This window comes from Panthera uncia, chromosome C2 (genome assembly GCF_023721935.1).
Source record: "Panthera uncia isolate 11264 chromosome C2, Puncia_PCG_1.0, whole genome shotgun sequence".
NCBI classification, from domain to species: Eukaryota; Metazoa; Chordata; class Mammalia; order Carnivora; family Felidae; genus Panthera; species Panthera uncia.
This window is the reverse complement of record NC_064810.1, coordinates 9,147,983-9,169,688: the sequence shown is the minus strand read 5'-3', so window position 1 is coordinate 9,169,688 and position 21,706 is coordinate 9,147,983. Positions and strand designations below refer to the sequence as shown.

The 21,706-nt window shown below is 43.6% G+C and overlaps 1 long non-coding RNA gene across 2 annotated transcripts; it reads right to left on the bottom strand.

The window, feature by feature from the left end:
• Window positions 1-1,544: 1,544 nt before the first annotated feature.
• LOC125920760 (uncharacterized) lies at window positions 1,545-19,312 on the bottom strand. Of its 2 annotated transcripts, none has more exons than XR_007457185.1 (3): window positions 19,073-19,312; window positions 3,719-3,821; window positions 1,545-1,736 (listed from the first exon to the last, which is right to left on the bottom strand). It is a non-coding gene; the product is annotated as an uncharacterized LOC125920760 (long non-coding RNA). The 2 variants fall into 2 exon arrangements; XR_007457184.1 differs by lacking the exon at window positions 19,073-19,312 and adding an exon at window positions 10,789-11,144.
• Window positions 19,313-21,706: the final 2,394 nt, after the last annotated feature.

Below are 21,706 nucleotides of genomic sequence, written 5' to 3'. Positions count from 1 at the left end.
ATGATCTCATGGTTTGTGGGTTAGAGCCCCACATCGGGCTCTGTGCAAGGCGTGGAGCCTGCTTGGGATTCTCTCTCTCCCTCTCTCTGCCCCACCTCTGCTCATGCTTGCTCGCTCTCTTCTCTCTCTCTCTCTCTCTCTCTCAAAATAAATAAACTTAAAAAAAAAGGCCAAGAAGCAATGCAGCTACCCTTTTGATGATATGTGATGCTCTTTTGGTCTTCCAAGATTTTCCCCTTTTTCTCAGTTTGGCAGATTATTTGTTCTTTAAGATTCAGTTCAAATTCTCATGTGTGTGTGTGTGTGTGTGTGTGTGTGTGTGTGTGTGTATTTCACCTGACTTTCTTATACAGTTCCCTACTTTTTACTTCTGAGTATCTATGTTGTAATTCTTACAACTAAGAATGCAACAAACTTAATACCAGAAAAGCCATAAAAGTGATTACTTTTTGTGGGGGCGAGAGAGTTTCTAGAGTAACTGGCAAAATCCTATTACAATAAAAAGGTTTAAAAGTAGATTTAAAAGTAAAAGAACAAAATGGCTGTTATTTTAAAAAGGGTTTCCAGAATAGGAATCCATTATGATTATATTCACATCAGGAAACCCGGACACAGTGTGTATCCGTATATAAAATAAGTATCTGGAAGAAGACTTGAAGCCTGCATACCAAACAAGGAATGATGAGCAGTGAGATGTACTTCTCGGGCTCAGAGCAGGACAGAGGGGGAGCCTAGAAGCTCAGAACAAAAGGACTCTGACTTCTTGCTGGATATATTTTTATACTATTTGCATTTTTATAGGCAACTTTTCACGTATTATTTATATAGATTAAATGACTCAATTAATCAAGGAGTGAGTGAGCTAAGCAAAGGGTAAGCTAGTAGGTAGATGAGGGATAGTAAGTGGATGAGTGAGTGAGTGAGTGAGTGAATGAATGCATTAATGAATGAATGAATAAATGAATGAGTCAGTGAATGAATGAGTAAGTGAATGAGTGAATGAATGGATGGTTGAGTGAGTGAACGAGTGAGTGACTGAGTAAATGAATCAATCAATCAATCAATGAGTGTAAGAGTGAGTAAGCAAATGAATGGAAAATGAATAAATTACACCAGTATGACAGGCAGGTCCTAATAGCAAAGTCTTCATAAAATCATGTTAGTAAACCACAAAGAAAAATAGATCATGCAAAGGTCAACCCAGATTCTTCACGCCCTGCGTATTTGAAGATCCTTAAATCCCTAGTCACTAACTTGATTAGATTTATGCCAAAATTTTATAAATGGACAAGTTACAAGGAAACTTGATAGAAGATCAGTCAAGCATGAATTCAGAGCCAAACACCACTTTGAATGATCTCCTGCATCCATCCTAACACCATCCTGCCTGCCCTCCAGGAACCCCCAGTCACATCCCACCAAGAAGTCTTGCTGGGCACTTCAATTTCACCATCCGCCTAAGAATTCTAAAGCACACCTCTGCATCCTTCCAGAACTAGTTCTTTGCTACATTCTTTTTAAACACAGAACCACAGCCTCTAACACAGTCACCAGCCAGTGTCCAAATTCAGAGCAGAGAGGCATGCTTTTGAAATTGACGTAATTGAAAAACAACTCTACCTCTAACCAAGTTTCTTCAAGTCTCTGTGTTCAGCTCTGTTCAAAGTTCTAGAAAGCTGGTCAGAAGGAGATTGTCTTGCATAATAACTACTCTGGGCTTCAGTCAGAGTCTTCAACTGTAAAATGGAAGGCATACATTACTTGCCTCACAGAGAGATTATGTGGCCTCAAAAGAAAATTATGTGAAATGCTCAGTACGGTGCCTGGTACGCAGGAGGTGTTTGCTATAGTTATTTTTTTTATTAAGGTGAAATTTACATAACACAAAATTAACCATCTTCAGGCAAATGAATCAGTGGCATTTATTGCAATCACAGTGTTGTGTAACCAGCCCTATCTAGCTCTGAAACGTTTTCACTACCCAAAAGGAAACCCCATATGCATTTAGCAGTTAGCTCTCTATTTCTCTTTCTTCCTGGCCCTGGTGACCACCAATGTACTTTCTGTCTCCATGGTTCTACCCATTCTGAACACATCATATAAATGGAATTATACAATATCTGACCTTCCGTGTCCGGCTTCCTTCACCTTAGCATGTTTTCAAGATTCATTCATATTACAGTAATGTATCATTTCCTCATTCCTCTTTAAGGCTGAATAATATTCTATTGTATGTATAGACCACAATTTGTTTATCTGTTAATCTGTTGAGACATTTGGGTTGTTTCTACTTTTCGGCTGTCACGACTACGAGTACTGTCGTGAGCATTCACATGCATGTATTTGTGTGAGCACCTGTTTTCCGTCCAGTTTATCTGGGTATAAACCTAGGAGTGAAATTGCCGGGGCATATAGTAATTCTATGGCTAGCTTTTTGAGGAATGGCAAATCTATTATAATTTCTTTTTTTTTAATATTGTTTAAGTTTTATTTATTTATTTTTAAAGAGAGAGAGAGCGAGTGAGGGAGGGGAAGAGAGAGAGAGAGAGAGAGAGAGAGAATCCCAGGCAGGCTCTGCACTGTCAGCATGGAGCCCAACACGGGGCTCAAACTCACGAATCATGAGATCATGACCTGAGCAGAAACTAAGAGTCAGACGCTTAACCAACTGAGCCACCCAGGCACCCCATAACTATTACAATTTCTAAAGCATTCATTTCAGTGCTACTAGAACAGGCACTATTATATCTATGAGTCATAAGTCCCTATGAGAATTAGTTTTCTGTGAGCACCATTTTTCCAAAAGAAAACAAATAGTTATGATTTTCCACAGGTGTAGGCAGAATCATGACAAACTGAATCTCAAATTTCAAAGAAGTCTTTATCCCTGAGATACATATATTTCAAATGTTTATGGGCAAGTAACCCTATTCTTTTAAGGAGCTGATAACTCCCAACTGTGTCAAACTTGACCTTCTATAGCATCCAACTAATAAGATGTATTTCCAGGCCTTCACCATCCGTGCATGCGTGAATGCAAAATGGCAGAAAGCCTGTCTGGCGTAATAACTCAGATGGCTCCATATCTAAAGGGAGGCAGTTTAAGAAACAAATAGAACAGCAAGCTGAAGAAGGAGCTTGGACACTGTAGTGGGCTTCAGAAGAACTAAGCCAGGGCAGAGATTCAAAGAACAGAACAACAGGACAGGAATGCCAAGACATGGAGAAGATCTCCCACTTATGGAAGGAGGCAAGGTCAAGAAATGAGAGAGGAATGTTAGTTTCATGCCCCTGCCAGTATCTTTCATGGCTAATTACACCCTGACAGCCTATAAATTCCTCTAATAGTTTTCAATGGAGAAACTATTCTTCTATCCATCCCTTCAACTATTAAGTGATGTAGCTGCTTTAGACTGGCTTCCAGAATCACCCAAGTGGTGCTGATTATCACCGGTGGGTGTGGACAAGGGAGAAAGCAAGAATGCATTCTTCTGAGAGCCTTCTGGGCAAAAAGCACCATGTATGGTAAATATCAGATTCCACATATAAAATGTCTCCATTTCCCAACTGAAACAAATAGCCAGGGAGTACCTCTCCTCCCCCTCTCTCTCTTCCCACTCTGCCAACCCTAAGACCAGGACCCAGCACAATAGCCAACCCCTTCAAACACCCAGCCCTCCAAGTCATTTTTCTGAGTGAAAGGACTTGACTTTCTTACCATGGAAGAGTTCTGACTCCATATATATCAGCTAAGAAATAAAAATTCAGCTTTTCAGAAACAAAAGCTCATTCATCTCCATCCAGCAGCTTCTTTCATGGTTCTAGATGAAGAAGATAATACATAGCATTTACATGGCAACTTTCATCTTTAAGATACTTTATAGACATAGTTCAGGAAAGAGGAGGCAAGTAGTAGGCTGACAGATCACTTACAAAACCCTGTTTTTGGCTAGTCTACACTTTGTTTAAATAAAGCAGAAATGGAACAAAGGCCCATTCAAAGGGATTCTACCTATGAGGCAAAAGAAAACAAGTAATAAAATATCTGTCAAGTCCCCAAAAGTGAGGCCCACATCTGTTAAAGGTCACAGACTTTAGAGTCAAGCACACCTCATTTCAAATCCTTATCCTGCCATTTACTAGCTCTCTAGCCTCTGAGAGCATCAATATTCTCACTGGAAAATGGGACATATAATACCACTTACCAAATAGGTTTAAGTGAGTTAATGTCCAGCCTCATGATCAGCAATCATGGTGGTCATGGTGATAATATGCCCCATATCGATGACTTTTAGAATATAATTTGTTATGTTCTAGGACTGACCTCTAGGTCATGATCTGACCTCACAGATGTTTCCCTACTCTAAGCTCCAACCAAAACCTTCCTTTAACTACATGCCCATGCCTGCCATGGGACCTTTGCATATGTTCTTCCCCCTCTCACATGCTCTCTTTCCCCTAACTCTGCCTCTAATTAAATAATTTCTACTTGCCCTGTAGATCTTCACTCAAAAATTGCTCCTTCAGAAACTTAGACCCATTAGTTCCATGTATCTCTACATGGCTCTGTATATATGTTCATGGAATCATATCTCTTTCTCTCACTGCCTTCCTTTCAGTCTGCAGGTGTCCTTTCACTGCAAGGGTTCTTAGGACTGCGCCTCAACTAGCCTGTGAGTTCAATGAGAGTAGTGACTGTGTCTGGTCTGTGTGCCATTATATCCTGACCACCAAGCCCACTGCCTGGTGAAAAGAGGCACTTGGTAAATAGATGTTGAATGAATGAGTGAATAAATGGATATGAAAAGGTGTATGGCACATTGAATAGGAGGATAGGGAGATTCATGTGTAACCTTAAAAATAGTTCTGTACCACAAACGCCCAGTGCATGGTGTGGGGAAGGCAGAGGACCTCTGTGTCCCAGGTCAGAGTCTCACAGCAATGCCACAAGATCCTGGCTTTGTTGCTACCAACAAACTCTGTAGGAAGAGACGCACAAACACTTAGGCATCTTCCTCCTGTTTCACTGCTCTGAGAATCGTGGGGTTTCAGATGGAGGGTCAATAGCAGGGCTGGAGATGAGTGACAGAAAGAAGGAAAATGTTATTGCAAAATGTTCTAGAACTTTCAGGACAAGATGTAAATGTGCCAAAGAAAATCAAATAGAAATTGGACACATGGGGTGCCTAGGTGGCTCAGCTGGTTAAGTGTCTGACTGTTGGTTTCAGCTCCAGTCATGATCTCGAGGTTCATGGGATCAAGCCCTGCATCGGGCTCTGCACTGATAGCATGAAGCCTGTTTGGTATTCTCTCTCTCTCTCTCTCTCTCTCGCTCTCGCTCTCGCTCTCGCTCTCTGCCCCTCCCCCACTCACACACGCACACACTCTCTCTCAAAAATAAATAAACATTTAAAACTTTAATTAATTAATTAAAGTATCTTGAAGGTACTGAAGAACAAAGCAAGGACAAGACCGTGCTGCAGAAAGCAGCCTCCCAGAGAGCCACTGTTCAGTTCTCTCCAGCACCAGACTTGAAAGTGTGTTTACTTTGAAAACTTCGACTTTAAAGCAATATATATGATGTTCGGACCTCACATTTCAAGCAGAACACCAGCATTCTAAACTCCAGCTTTATGTGAAAGTTAAACACCAATACTTGGCTGGTTTCTTCTGCCCCAGGTTATATGATTGAGAATGCTCAAGAATCTTTGCTCAGGAAATATACGTGGTGTTCTCATGCATCCAACTTTTTCTTACCTCTTCTGAAGACCCCACCTGTAGTGCCCCATCCCCTCTGCCTGAACCACCTCCAAGCCAACCCAGAGCCCTTTTCTCCTATTGACTAAGCTTCAATCTTTACCCCCTGACTTCTTCTTGCCTTGGCAAAAACCCTAAAGCTGTCAGGGTGGTTAGCAAACAGTAGGTGTCGGCCTAAGGGTTAAGCATTCACGCTCCCAGATGATAATCATCAGTATATTGTTCTGGAAAATTAAATACACCTGGGCCAAGTTTCTTAAGGCTGTACTCTTTGGAAATGTTTCAATTTTTTAAAAAAAGAGGAAAAAGTTCAGGAATGTGAACTTCATTTCTCACATATATCTTCCTAGGATGGCAGGTCTTTCTTTCTTCCTTTCTTTCTTTCTTTCTTTCTTTCTTTCTTTCTTTCTTTCTTTCTCCCTTTTTCTTTCTTTGTTCCTTTTTCTCTTCTTTCTTCTTTCCCTCCTTTCTCTTTTTTCTTTTTTTTTTTTTTAATTTCATTGTGTGCTTCGGGTTTTCCACAGATTTTTACCTACTCTTGTCCTTCTTGACATTTGAGAAATGTGCTTGCATTCTGCCATCTTGGTAGGGACATTAAACAATAAAAGAAGCTATTAGTTCAAAATGTCCTGACTGTACTATGATTAAATTCAGGCATTCGCTACCCTCACAATGTGCACAGCCCTCCAGTGGCAAGCATAAACAGCACCTTGCAAAGTCAATGGTGGGTGCACTCACTCAAGAAAGGCTTATTTAATCTTTCTATGCACCAAATATGGTCCAATCAGGATATTCTGGTTCTCAAGGAAGTTCCATCTGTTGAGAATGATGGACTAGAATAGAGGTAAGGCTCTACCAGAGGAGTGGACACCTGTGATGGAAGGCTAAGGAATGAAGCATGTGACGGTCACTCATTTACCAGATGGTGGAGATGCCATGGCGGGCCTTCCAGGCAGGGAGCAACAGACGCAAAGCTACAGAAACATGAAAGGACATAGGGCAATAGAGACATAGGGCATTTTAAGGTGGTCATATCAGACAAAAATGAAGCCTAGAATTATCTGTTGAGATAGATTGTGAAAGCTTTGGTGTGTCATGCCAAGTGGGTTGGATTTATCCTGCATTAAGAGGAGGGGAAGACGAGGTAAGCTTTTGGTCTGGCTAGGGATTCAACAAGGAGCTATAATAGAAAGCGTAATCCCTTGTTTCTCCCATGACTGTAGGAGAAGGGGACTCAGCGACAATAGAGGGAAGAAAGGGATCCTTTTCAGTTGAGGACAGCCTAAAGGGGACTTTAGAGGTGGCCTCTAAATGATGTCTGAAAGGATGAAGAGGGCCCAGACCACGAGAGATGAGGGAAGGCTACCTGTTCGGAGCAGACATACAGGTTGGTGAGCATACATGGCTTTGTGCAGAAAGAGCATGGGGTCTGCCAGGGCCGGCCCGAGGCTTTTGGAGGGTCAGAGTAGGAAATGAGCTGCCAAGTTAGCCTAGGCCACACTGTGGAGCCCTTGGAATGCCACATTACAGATAATGTTCTCAAGGCAACAGGAAGCCTGCAGGATTGGTGACTTCAAAGTTAACTCTGGCAACATTATGGAGTGTGGATTGGATGATGAGAGAAACTAGGCAGAGAGACCAGTGTGAGGGCCTCTGCAAAAACTAGGCAAGAAATGACCAGGGCCTAATGTCCGAGGCTGACACAGCTGGACCGCACCTCCCAACCTCCACTGCGAATGGGTGCAGCCACGTGGCTCAGCTGCAGAAGAGACGGGCTCAGCTGCCAAATCTGCTCATCAAATCCCCTAAGTACCTCTTCATTGCCTCTTTCTTTCCAGCTGGTGATGAAGAAGTTGACTTCAGGATATCCTTGGAGGCCCAAAAGAGCCTTCGTCAGCCTGAGTTCCTGCATGGCCACGTGGATTACGACAAGCCTAGTTGCCCAGTTCTCTTACAAGAGCGAAAACTAACTTTCTTTTGGTTTTGTGTATGCTTTTGTAATACCAATTATGCCTTTCTTACCTAACGCTGGCCTCAACTATGATGGTGGCAGTGGGGCTAGAAAGAGACAGAGTCAAGAGATACTGTGGAGGTTAGTCTTCAGGAGCTGGCTACCAATTTTAAGGGCAGGTGAGGGTGAAGAGTCAAATATGGCACCAACATTTCCAGTCTGGACGAAGGGGAGGATGGTAAGGCCATTAATCTGAAGGTGTGACTATAGGAGGAGGAAGGGTTTTGAGAGGAAGGTAATGAGACCCATTTGGAACCTACAATTCCAACTTCTGTAGAAACACAGGCAAGGAACTAGCCCATGGAAGAGCTGCACAGACACTTCCAGAACAGCCTGCGATGCTCAGGAAGCCTCCTGTGCACTTTCCTCACACCACAAGGAAATGCTGGAAATGTCAAAGACTACAGATTATAGTAATCAGTTATTATTGGTTAATAGTTATTGGTAACCATTTAAGGTGAACACTAAATAAATTATGGGGAATAAGTTGCTTTGAGTTAAAAAACGAAATCCTAGTTCTGCTATTTATCAGCATAGCAAGAGACTTCATCCCTCAAGACCTCTGTTTTCCTCCTGTACAAAATGGGGATAATCCCTCGGTGTGGCTGTAAGGAATAAATGTAGTAATGTAGCCATCACCAGGGGCTCCATGCCTTTATGCGCCATTACTATAAACCAATGTCAAAAAGAGCTGGTACTTACTCAATTATTCTACACATGCCACTGGATCCACCCAATTAATCTTGACAACACCCCTCAGAGGTTCTATCACTTTCCCCCTTCTACACAACGGGAACCTGAGACCATAGAGATGAAGGAGCTTGCTCAAGGTCATACAGCTAATGGTGAAGCCGGGCTATGGCCCCAGCAGGCAGACTCCGGCACACGGACTCTTCCCTACCACAAGATACACCCACAGCAGGGTACTCCTCCTAGGAAGGCACAGTCCCCTTGGGGAGCATAACATCTCTCTTCGTCCTTGGCCTTTCCTGAGCCCAGGCCAAGGAAGCATTCCCAGCATCTGTAAGTGACTTGCTCAACATCTTTACCAAGCACTTCAGCAGGGCCACTGCCAGTTCTCCACAGATGGTAAGTGATTACAGCAACCTCTGACTTGTCCTTGAGGGGACACTTCACAATAATGGGGAAAAGTCAGGAATTCCCAAGAAACAAATGCCAATCAGGCAAGATAATAATCCTGAGGTGTTTATAACGCTTTCAATTTTTCAAAGCATGCCCATAAGCTACATCTCATTTGCACCAACGAAGATGGGGACTCAGGCCATTCAAAGGCTCATGGAGGGATACGGAGAAGACTGGCAGAGACGTGTAAACTGTCACTCTCGAAAGAGGCTAGTTCCTTCACCTGTCCCTTCTCTTTCTCATTCTGGACTGTCACAAGGCCAAGAGAGAAGGGGAGACGGGTCATTCTGGCTGCTGGGCCCTCTCGTGGGCTGTGGGACCCTCCCCATTTGGAAATAGCCCAGCTGCAAAGGGAGCCTCCCCAGAGACCGTGCCTCTGCCGTGCCCATCGGTCCCTCTCTTCCAGGCTATTTACTGCCTAGTCCGGGGACAAGAGGAGACTGGAGCACAGGCTATCCTATGAGTTACCGCCCTTAATCTAGAAGAGGTGAAAACTGCAGCAGTGGGATGATGCCAGGAAGGACTCCAGAACTGGGGCAGCTGAGACCACAGTGCTTGCCCGGGTCAAGTGTGACTTCCCAAATGGGGACACTCAGGACTATGTGCTGCCTCCATGTTATTAGTACAATACTGCAAGCAGTCCCAAAACTGAGAAGTCCCAAGCATTTCTGGATATCTGCTGAAGCACCACAGCACTCAGCTGCCGTGAGCCTCTCCCCTGATCTGTCCCTAGCTGCCTCCAGCTCTTCCTATCGGCCTCTGAGGGGAGCCATGTGCATTGCGGCCTTTTCTCTATGTTGCACAGACTGCCTCAGTCCCTTTTAGGGATTCCAGTGAGCTTACAGATGTTCTACTCCCAGCCATGACCCTTGTTCCTAAGCCTTGGTGCCCATCATGCCCTAATCAAAAAAAAAAGGGGGGGGGGGGGGGGGGGCACCTGGGTAGCTCAGTCAGTCAAGCATCTGGCTTCAGCTCAGGTCATGATCTCACGGTTCATGGTTCAAGCCCCACATTGTGCTGACAGCACAGAGCCTCCTTGGGCTTCTCTCTCTGCCCCTCCCTTGCGTCCTCGCTCACTCTCTCAAAATAAATAAATAAACTTAAAAAAATCTGTTTTAAAAAAGGGTATTTTTAATTTAAAAAATAAAGGGTTTTGACTATATTTTTAAAATGGCAAAATAAAAAAAAATCAATCAACATACATCTTAGAATTCCTCCCAATAGTCTCTGTCGCCAACAGCCCTGCTGGCTGCTGCCTTTTTCTTCACTGCTCAGCCTGCAGCTCATTTAAGCATCAGTGCAGATGACTCATGCTCTAGTTCTTAAAATCAAACTTGTTCCACCGAACCCAAAACCCTGTATTTATCCAAATTACAGAAACATGCTCTTACCACCCATCCACCAAAATACCTCCCATCCAGATCAACAGAGCATTAATGGCTGATTCAACCCTCCCGATTTCTAAAAATATTCATACTGCTTCTTCGTCAGGACAGCGGCCCTCAATTTTCCTCACACAGACTCAAAGAATTCCATTCAGTGGGCTTACCGATTCACAGGTCTGACAGAGCACTCCTATTACAGGCATTTTTTAAAAGGCGATTAGGGGGTCCAGCTACGTACCCCTTGATTGGTGGGATCCCCGATTCAAGCTCTTCATTTTGCTGACGGGGGAGCCAGGCCCGCAATATTAAAAGGTTTGCCCAAAGTCCCAGGGCTACAAAGGAAGCCTCACGACCCTCCAACACAGCACCAATGCTCAAACAGATTTCATATTTTCTCTATGTCTAGAGAAGGGAAATCACTTCCAATTTTTTAATTCTTCATAGGTAAACAGTCCCTTTGCCCTCATCAGTAACAACAACTTCTTCCCTTACCAAAGAAGACTTCATGGCAGAGAGAGCTCAGGCTCAGAGAGCTTGGCTGTGAACAGGTGGAAGGGAGGCTCTCCCAGGCAGCATGAGCAAAGGTATGAAGGCAGGATCTCCGGAGATCCGTAACAGGTCATGGAATAAGTCATTCCATGGGCTGAGGCAGAAGGCAGATGAAAAAGAACAGTGAAATGTAGATTTAAACAATTGGTATCCTTACAGCTACTCTTCCAAAGTAATTAATCTCCGATTATATTAATAGACATATAGAGATACAAGTCCCGTCATGTGTAATTCTGTATTACTGCAGCTTCAGGAAGTCTGCAAGAACACTGGGGGAAGACAAATTTTGCTAATCATAGGAGGGAGATTTCATATAAAGAAGAATTTCCCAATCCATTGGGGCTTTTCATAAAAGGCATGAGCTTCCACCAAAACAATGAACTCCCACTTCTCAATGCATTCAAGTGGGGGCCAGACAGCTGCCTGCTGGGAAGGTCAAAGAGATTGTTGCTTTGATGGGAAGGTGGTGGAAGGACATTTAAGGAGTATCTCAAGCATAACAGGTTGTGGTCTTTTGGGTGAGAACTAACGGTCCACCTGGGTTTAACCCCAGTTCTGTTCCTTACCAGCTAGATGACCTGGGCAAAGTAGCTAACCTCTCTGTGCCCCCATTTCCCCAATGGAAAATGAAGACAAATACTAGTGCCTACTTCTAGAGTTATTGCAAGGATTGAATGAGCACATCCATATCAAGGGTCTGAGACATAATCAATGCTTGGTAAATGTTGGTGGTTGTTCTTGTTATGACATTGCTATTATTATTTTGTACTCTGGGTTCTCACCCTCTTTCACTCTCCAGCATCACACGATGCCTCATAAGTCAATGCCACCAAAGTGGCTACACAACACAACATGACAGCCTTCGAAGTATAGACCATGCACAAAATACCCCGTTTCCTTCTGATGACTCACCTTTTTTTTTTTTTTATCAAAATGAAGCATAAGGCAGATGAAACAGAATGACCAGACCCAGGTTTACCACTGGTATCTTCATAACCATTCTTCGGAAAGAATTAACCAATAATCACATCAACACATGTACAGAAATGTGTGCTTCTATCTTATTAGCTGAATTTCAAATGTTTTTCCACCCTCAACCCTTGAAAAGCACCTCTGGTGGGGAGAGTGGAAAGTCAGATTGGGGACCCCTCCTGCGTTTCCACCCTGGCTCTCCAGTGTTGCATTTTTCAGAAAAGTTTCCCTTGAACTTCCATGCACCTCCTTCCACCACCACCCCTGCAAATTTACACACAGAGTACCTTTTGTGAGGCTGAGACAGGGACAGAGTACAGAGAAGCTCTGTCAAGCCAAACAAGTTGATTCATGTGCAAAAATCCCCCAACTGCGTTCACAGATTAAATTGGAAAATGATCAGCTGCTTCTGGTTGAAAATTCCACTGAAACACTTCACAGGGTGCCTGTGCCTTCAGCACATACAGTTCCCAGCGCTTGCACAATAGTCTACATGTGCAAACTCACATGCTCAGTGGTACATGAGAGGCGTGTGGCCTCAAGATGTCTGTGTCATCTGACAGCCAGTGGGTTCCTGCATATTTTCTATGTAAACATATCCCGTCTACTAAAGTGCCGCAGCCCACAACGTTTAACAAGGCTTGGGGCGGGGTGGGGGGTACTTGGATTTTGAATGCTAGACACTTGAGTCTAGCTCCTGGGGAGTTCTTTATTTTGTTGGTATGCCTTTTATGAAGAGCTCCAATGACTGGCAAGGAACAATTATAGATCTGCACTATCCTACATCCTATACCCTATATATCTCATATCCTATATGAGAGCCACTAGCTACTTGCTTTTCACACTTGAAATGTGACATCCAAATTAAGGTATAAAATACACACCAAATTTCTAACAGTTAGTAGCAAAAAAGTCAGATAACTCATTAATAACTTTATAGATACATGTGTTACAGTAGTAAATTGGCTATATTAGATTAAATGAAATATATTGTTAAAATTCCCGTTGTTTCTTTTTATTTTTATAGTGTGACCACCAGAAAAATTTAAATTACATATATGGCTCACATTATATCTTGAGTGTACAGTGTTGACCACAAGTATTTATTAAAATCAGAATCTCAGAGTGGTGCCCCAGGAATCTGCATGGTTAATAAGCACCCGGCAATTAAGATCATTGCCAGCTGAGGACCCCCAAAGTAGCAGACGATGACTTGAACCATGAGTCAGAACATCTGGATTCCAAATTTCACTCAAGTTCCTCCTACTTACTGGGCCTTGGTCTCCTCGTCAACAAAATGAAAGTCTTGGATCAGACCTACAAGGGTATATGGTTTAAGGCTTCCATTCCCATTACCCACTGACTGTATGTCCGTTAACCCATGAACCAAGGCCAACAGAGATACCTAGAGACTGATTGGACCCAAATGGATAATAAACTCAGGCCATTGTGACCCTAGAGAGGAATTCATGGTCTCCAACAACAGGTATTCCTGGGAAGTCAGGGAGAAAAGGGTTACCTGGAGCCTTCCCAGAGAAGTGCAGCCAACTTCAGCTGAACCAAATAGAACCTCATTTATATCAACATCATTCATCATCACCACCAACTGGCCAAGGACCCACTGCATGTAAAGTGCACACACACACACACACACACACAAATCCTAGAGCAATTTCATATCCTTAGGCTGCCCTAAAAGTGGCCAAGATTCCAGGGCCAACCGGGGGCAGATTCCAGCCCACCCTCAGTGAAGGCCACTTGACCCAACCTACCAACGTATTCAACCAGAAGAATCCCTTTTCAGACAGGAAGTGGGGAAACAACTTTTTTTTTAACCTTACGGAACTATCAATTTCACCTTTCCAAGAGGGCTCTGACAAAAGTGGTTAAACCACTCTTCAAAAGCTTTGAAATGCATCTTCCTGATGGAAAAGGGTTTTCCATTGGGGAAAAAATGGTTTGTGCAAGACATTTCTAAAAGTAACCCATCAAATAAGTAAAAAAAAAAAAAAAAATGCCTGTGGCTTTTGGAGGAGGAAAGATAGGAAGCAGAAAAGGAAGTGAGTAAGATCTACCCCAGTCTAAACCCAGAGCACACTTTAGGGAAAGGATGTGGGAGAGTCTCCGATTCCTGGCTACCAGAGGGCACCAACAGATGGATGTTAGATTTCAGATGGTAGTATTTCAAATAAATGTTTGTTGACTAGTGTATGAAGACAAAATTTACAAGACTGCCTAAAAGGAAAAGATCTTGGCCCAAGCCTTTTCCTTAATCAATGTAAAAATTCCCACATTCCCCATCACTTTATTGACAGAATAAAGGCAGTAATAAAGAGCCAGCAACAAGCTGGGCACTCTGCAGTCCCTCGGACATCAGTGCAAGGGTCTTCTATGGCCCAGAATATGCAGTGCCCATAGAAAAGCCTTTTTCTCCACTAAATAATAATCATCCATGATATAGGGCTGAGACACCAGACACCAGCTGAATATAGAACCCTTGTGGGAGAGACTAATCCTTACCTCTTGCTTTACTAAAGACTCTCACATTTTTAGCCTCAGACCTTCCTAGGTTACATTCTCACATTAGTTAGATTCTCATACTTGACCGAAATGTCGACTTCTGACCAAACTCATTAAACTTTACAATCCCAGCTGGACAATTCTTGCCAGCAGGTAAGAGGAGGAAGACAAACAAACGTATAAGTGTAATAAACAGAACTTGGACCCAAATTGTGAGCCAATGCCACGAATAAACACACACACAGATTCCAGGTAAACTGTAATTCTGTTTACAATGGAACAGCGCCTTCTTTCCTGGGACTTCTCCTCCTTGCTTATCTGATTAGTAGCTCCATATTCATGGGATCTCCTTCTCAAAAGTTTTCCACTACCACATGTGTAGGTAATCGTACTTTGCACAAGAAGATGAGCTTAGTTGAGCAGAAGCAGGTTGGTCCAGATCATCAGCTACATGCATTACCAAATAAAACCTCTAGTACCATTACCAACTGCTACAGCCATCTCACAGTATGGCCTCACCTCTTCCTCCAAACAATTAATAGTATCCTTTGTAATATCCTTGGATGCCAGCACCGAGAGGGACATCTGAGTATGAGTAAAATATTGGGGGTTAGAGATGCTGGGTCACCAGGAACCCATGTTAATGAGCAACGAAAGAGCTTCCCGGCAAGAAGACAGCCCAATAGGCAACCCTCAGTCATCAGTGAGAAATGACTCTTGAGTAGACCTTGGTACCTGGTTTTAGCCCAGCCCAGCCCAGCCTGGTATAGAGACCATATGGTACAGAGACCATAACCAGAAATAGGGGCTGTCTGTCACTAAAGATATCTAAGGCATTAAGGCAAGGGCACCACTGCTTCAGCTACCTTCCACGAATTACAAGTCTAGCTGAAAAGAGGAATTCTTGCCACAGAAAACTACACAGCTGTGGCCCCTAAGGGTTCCACTGTGTCATCAGCTCAAGCAGAGAAGATGGCACCCAAGGGAGTGGACCTGGGAACGGAGAGAGCCCTCACTCCTGGGGTACAGAGGCCCTCCAGGGTTCTTGGATGGCAATGGAAGCAGCTTCACAGCATTAAAAAAATAAAATGGCAGTGGCTACATGGTAACCAAGTTCATGAGTAATTAGGAGAAAGGTTTCTGAGTTCCCATAAAAGCAAGAAAATACAGGTCATCTATACTAACGTGAGCCTCTTTTAAACTTCATGAGTTCCATGATCTTAACCACAGTTCACAAATCCAAATGTTTTCTGGGACACAAAAATTATAGACACACTGAAGGGCCATGGATTCCTCCAAAGGGTGTTCCAGAGATCTCTTGTGGTTGGATCTCCTTTGAGAATAAGGCAACTTAACTGGCTTCATCTGATGCTTAGAGGAGCAGAAAGATAAGACTCTCGGTGAGTGAATGGGATACGGAACAGAGGTTGTATGGGGGTTCAGGGTCATAAGAATTCAGTGCCAAAAGGTCAGACCTGAGGGTTCCACCTGTCTAAGGGGTGATCATCTTCACAAAGGAGTGGAGAAGTATTAAGAACACCAGCTCTAGGTTCATAAAGATGTGGACTCATAGCCCATTCCGCCACTTGCCAATACCATGAATTTTAACCAGTGAGGGAAGCTCTTTGTACCTTGGACACCTCAACCATCAAATGAAGATTCGAATAAATATCTTGTGGGACTTTTTTGAGAGTTAAGTAACATACGTAAAGCTCCTATTGGAATTCCTGGCATACTGTAATTTCTTTTTTAAAAAAGTAGCTACTGCTATTAACATGCCAATTGTAACCAGCTTCCCTTATACGTAAAGAAAGCATTAAAAAAAATTAGAGATTGACCCCACTAGTGGAAAGGTCAGAAACAGTATTTATGAAGTCCTAGAATTTGAGAGAGAAAATCTCACAGATTACATCGTTCAACCCCCTTATTTTTTTGGACTTAGAACGGAGGCTGTTAAGTGTCAACTTAAGGCCACACAGTTAAGGAGGAACAGAACAGAATGAAAATCCGTGCTTGACTACTATTGTGGGTTGAATGGTGCCCCCACCCAAAATATGCTTGGAGTCCTAACTCCCAGTACCTGTCGATGTAGCCTTATTTACAGAAGGATCCTTGACAGAGGTGATCAAGTTAAAATGAGGTCATTAGGGTGGACTTTAATCCCGTAGGACTGGTGTCCTAAAAGGGAAATGTGGACACACACACAAAAACACAGGGAAAGCAGCACGCGAAGACAGGAGTTATGCCAACACAAGCCTGCATAACTACCAGGGGCTGGGAGAGAGACCTGGAATGGGTTTTCCCTAGACCCTTCAGAGGGGCATTGCCCTATCGGCACCTTGATCTTGGACTTCTGGCCTCCAGAACAAGAGACAATAAATTTCTATTGTTTAAGCCACTCAGTGTTTGGCATTTTGCTCAGGCAGCCTTAGTAAACTAGCACAAGTACTTCCCAGCATACCATGTACATCTCATGTTTACTATACCAGTAGTTTTTAAAATTTTTTTAAGTTTATTTATTCTTCAGAGAGAGAGAGACAGAGCATGAGCAGGGAAGGGGCAGAGAGAGAGGAGGAGACACCGAATCCGAAGCAGGCTCCAGGCTCCGAGCTGTCGGCACAGAGCCCGACGCGGGGCTCGAGCTCAGGAACCGCGAGATCGTGACGTGAGCCGAAGCCAGATGCTCAACCGACCGAGCCACCCAGGCGCCCCTGTACCAGTACTTTTTAAATTCCGTTCCAAGGACCCTAGGGTTCCTGGCAAATAGTGACATGCTGGCAAATGTTTGATAAGTGGGCCTCGGGAGGAGGTGAGGGGCACCTGATATGTACTGCTTACCAATTTCCATGGTGTAAATATTCCCACCATAGCCAATCTCAAACTACCAGTGTGTAGTCAGCGAGTGCAAAGTAGGAAAGAGCTGCACACCAGCAGCTCTCCTGAGCCAGTGTGAGTCCCTGGGAGGCACCTCAGGGGCTGCCATAGACACGGGGAAGACCAAAGAAGCAGGATTCTAGTATCACCACTAGTCCAAAATAAGCACTGTATATCTGGAAGTAATGCTACTCAAAAAAAAAAAACATGACCCTCAGAGAAATATTTCCACCTCTTTTTTCAACCTGTAGCTCTAGTTAAGTGTCTATAACCTACATTGACCTCTGGAGCCCTAGATAAGTGTCTATAAAGGTCTGACGGCTTTAGAGGTCACCCCAAGGGGCTCTTTGCCATAGGTCACTCTCTTCATTCCTGGTCTCTACTTCCTGTCCATTAGAGATCACACAGCTTTTCACTGACCTAGAGATGAATTTCAAAAAGAATATCTTTCTTTCACATTCAACAATGAGCCAAATTCTTTACCCCCACCCCCACCCCCCACAAAAAAAAATCTCTTTGGGGAAAAAATTCCAGAAGAATCTACTCACAGATTCTGAGTCCTTAATCTAGCTATCCAATGTGAGACAGAGCTGAGACACTGTGAGGTTTCCTTTTACTGGGCCCACTCTCCAAGTTGATGCTTTTTAAATTTTTTTTTTTTTCAACGTTTTTTATTTATTTTTGGGACAGAGAGAGACAGAGCATGAACGGGGGAGGGGCAGAGAGAGAGGGAGACACAGAATCGGAAACAGGCTCCAGGCTCCGAGCCATCAGCCCAGAGCCTGACGCGGGGCTCGAACTCACGGACCGCGAGATCGTGACCTGGCTGAAGTCGGACGCTTAACCGACTGCGCCACCCAGGCGCCCCTGATGCTTTTTAATTACAACGTTGATGTCTCCAGACTTCACAGACCAGTTCAACCCACAGGACTCAGTGTTTAGGATAATTTCATTTAAGTTTCTTTCCCAAGATGCCACATTCATGCCACAGTTCAACTATTTCTAACAGAGAAAATGTATAGACTAAACACAGCAATAATAATGGTGAAAAAGAGGGGTGTAGTATAGTAGTTCTCAACTGGAAATGATTTTGCTGCCCAGGAGATATCTGGCAATGTTTAGAGACATGTTTGATTGCCACAACTGGGAAGGGGGACGTTATTGGCACATAGTGGGTGTAGGCTGGGGTGCCGTTAAACATCTCACAAGGCACAGGACAGCTTCCCAGGATAAAGAATTATCCAGTCTAAATGTCAACAGTGGGAATTAAGCACCCCTGGATTGGGGGAAATGGAGGGGCCAGAACACAATGGGATGAATTTGGTCATTGTCTCATCATGGGTCTGAAGCGCTGGCCAACAGAATGGCCTCAGGATAGTGGCCTATCTTGTGTACTGACACTCAGGTAACAGCCTCTGAACAACAAAATCATTTTCTTTTTTTTTTTAATTTTTTTTAATGTTTATTTATTTTTGAGACAGAGAGAGACAGAGCATGAACGGGGGAGGGTCAGAGAGTGGGAGACACAGACTCTGAAACAGGCTCCAGGCTCTGAGCTGTTAGCACAGAGCCCGACGCGGGGCTCGAACTCACAGACCGCGAGATCATGACCTAAGCCGAAGTCGGACGCTTAACCAACTGAGCCACCCAGGCGCCCCCAAAAAATCATTTTCAATAATAATATGAAATAGTGAATTAATAAATAACAGTCACTATTACTGTTCCCTTGACTCAGTCTTTTAAGTTTAAAACAAACAATTAAACATGTTTAAAAAAAAAAAAAGAGGAAGAAATTTTCACTGTAAAGATTTTATCCAAATTCAGGAAAATATTTTATGCATGAACGGAAATTCGCACTTACCAATCAAAAACATTTTCACCTTGCAACTCTCACTGTTTCACTGCTTTCAATCTTAAACACAAAAATTCCAAGCAGTCACACAAAATAAGAGAATTAGAAGAACTCAGATTTCATTTCTTCATCTTTGTGGTCAGCGTGCCAGCAGTGTTTCCAACCCACTGTTTACAAGGCAAGAGTACACAGGGCCACAGCATTGGAGGCGCAAACTGTAAAAAAAAGAAAAAGTGAGCTCAAGTGGTTCTGAATCTTTTTAAATTTAGTCTTAAAACTAGTGCACATAGGGGCTCCGGGCTGGCTCTGTCAGTTGAGCGTTGGGCTCTTGATTTCGGCTCAGGTCATGATCCCAGGGTCATGGGATCAAGCCCTAAGGTGAGCTCGTCGCTGAGCATGTAGTCTGCTTGGGATTCCGTCTGTCTGTCTGTCTCTCTCTCTCCCTCTGCCCTTCTCCCCCCACTCGTATGCTCTCTCTCCCAAAAAAAAAAAAAAAAAAAAAAAAAAAAAAAAATTAGTGCATATGGCTGAGTCTACACGTCGAGGGGGAGGCTGACTCTATACCTGGAGTTCCTCAATTCATTTCCACAGAGAATGAAGTTGACCTATGAGCCGGGCTTGAAGTCAAATACCATCACTTCTACTATATGCTACTGGTCTCGCAGGCCAGGCCCTTCAGTGTGGGAAGGGCCTGCCTACAGCAGGATGTGAATTAATGAGAAAGGATCCAGGGTGGGGAGGGCAGGTTGCAGTCTGGCCACCACCTTTGGCGGTTTATTGTTAGGTGCAGGTTTTGTGTGGCAGGGACCTCAGAACGCCACAGCAAGTGAGGTTTTTCTTCTGCCTCGGTGCAGGGCATCAAACTGCATTACGGAGACTTTCTTACTATGGCAGCAAATGCTTTCAGTGTCCTGTTCACACTCGTATTGTTGCACGGGGATGGCCACCCCTCCCCTCACAGGGCGGCAGGCGGACTTAGCTGGCAGATGGAACCAGGTAATTACGAACAAGACGTTATGGCCGTCATGGGCCGCTCCAGTAAGGGAGAAATAGGAGCCATGACCAGGCTGAATTGGAGCAAACACTGAGAAGGAAGCGTGATTTTGTTAAATGGCCAAGGCTTCTCAAACCTCAAACTTACCGCCGGACATTGTGCCACATCTCCTGTGCCTCAGTCACTCACTCAGTGAATTCTCCCTCTGCACCTGCACTTAGGAAGTTTTCAAACACTCGTTGAATAAGTAATACCATCAACAGACTTGAAATCGTTTGACATTTTCATACTAAATTTTGCCCCAAAAAGTACCGAAACATTCACTCAAATACTACGCAATCTCAAAAGCTATATTGATGAGATCACATAACATGAGGAAATCACTGTAACCGAGCAGAAAATCAAAAACTGTTTGTTACCATTATTCTTTTTTAAAAATTTTTTAAATGTTTATTTGTTTGAGAAAGAGAGGGGGAGGGGCAGAGAGAGAGGGGGCCACAGAATCTGAAGCAGGCTCCAGGCCCTGAGCTGTCAGCGCAGAGCCCATCGTGGGGCCTGAACCCATGAACCGCGAGATCAAGACCTGAGCCAAAGTTGCATGCTCAACCGACTGAGTCACCCGGGCATCCCAGCATTTTTCAAACTTTGAAAAAAGAACACCTATTAAGAAAACGTTTTTTGGATGAATATATAGCAAGTATACATAATGGCTGTGTTTTAGTATTAGGACTAAATTGATATATATTCCTTTTTTTACTTTTTTATATTTCTATTTTTTTCATAAGGTTTCCAACAGTATTATTTGATAGGGAGAGACCTTTATTAATGCTGAGTGGTTAAGTAACACAAGAAGTAAAACAGCATGGCAGAAGGGCGCTGGCCTGGGAAAGAGAAGTCCTGTGTTCAGGGGCAGCTGTGATAGGAAGTCTAGTGCTAATTTGCGACATGAAATGTTTCCATTTCTCAACCTCTATCTGCAGAAGGTGAGACTAGAGGATAGTAATCGCTTCACGGGTGTGTTGTGTAGAGACCAAATGAGATGCCAGACACATTAAACATATTATCATCCTTAGTTTCCACTTCTCTGCTTTGTTCTAGCAATTCAGGTAAAAGGGTGCATGTGACTGATGAAAAAGAGACCACATTCAGAGTTGCTTTCATTGTAAGTAGCAAACGAACCAATAAAAAAAATAATTCCAAAAGTACTACATTTTGTTATTGTTTAGTTTGAGAGATCACAGCTACAACATCTCTTTGTGAAGTTGAATATATTCTTTAAGAGTGTGTTCCAACCATCACGCCTTCCAGCCAACACCCGCACTGGCTCTGGCACGTCTGGGTGTGTTGGACACCTTAGGTGGGAGCCCCCCACGGTAAACTACAGCTTGAGAAGCGGCGACATGCACCAAAATGGACAATGGAATGGATAGAGAAAACTCTAAAGAAACCAGGAACCCATCTCTCTCCTCATTTGATCTACTCGTGTGTGTGTGTGTGTGTGTGTGTGCGCACCAGTTCCCCAGTTTGTTTCATGAGAACAGCTCAGAGTCAGTGGGTTGAACTTCCTGCTGCAGAGAAACAACTCTGATGTGCAGGTTTTCTGTTTTCCTACAAGGAAAGAATGAAGATGGCAGGACTCAGGGATGTAT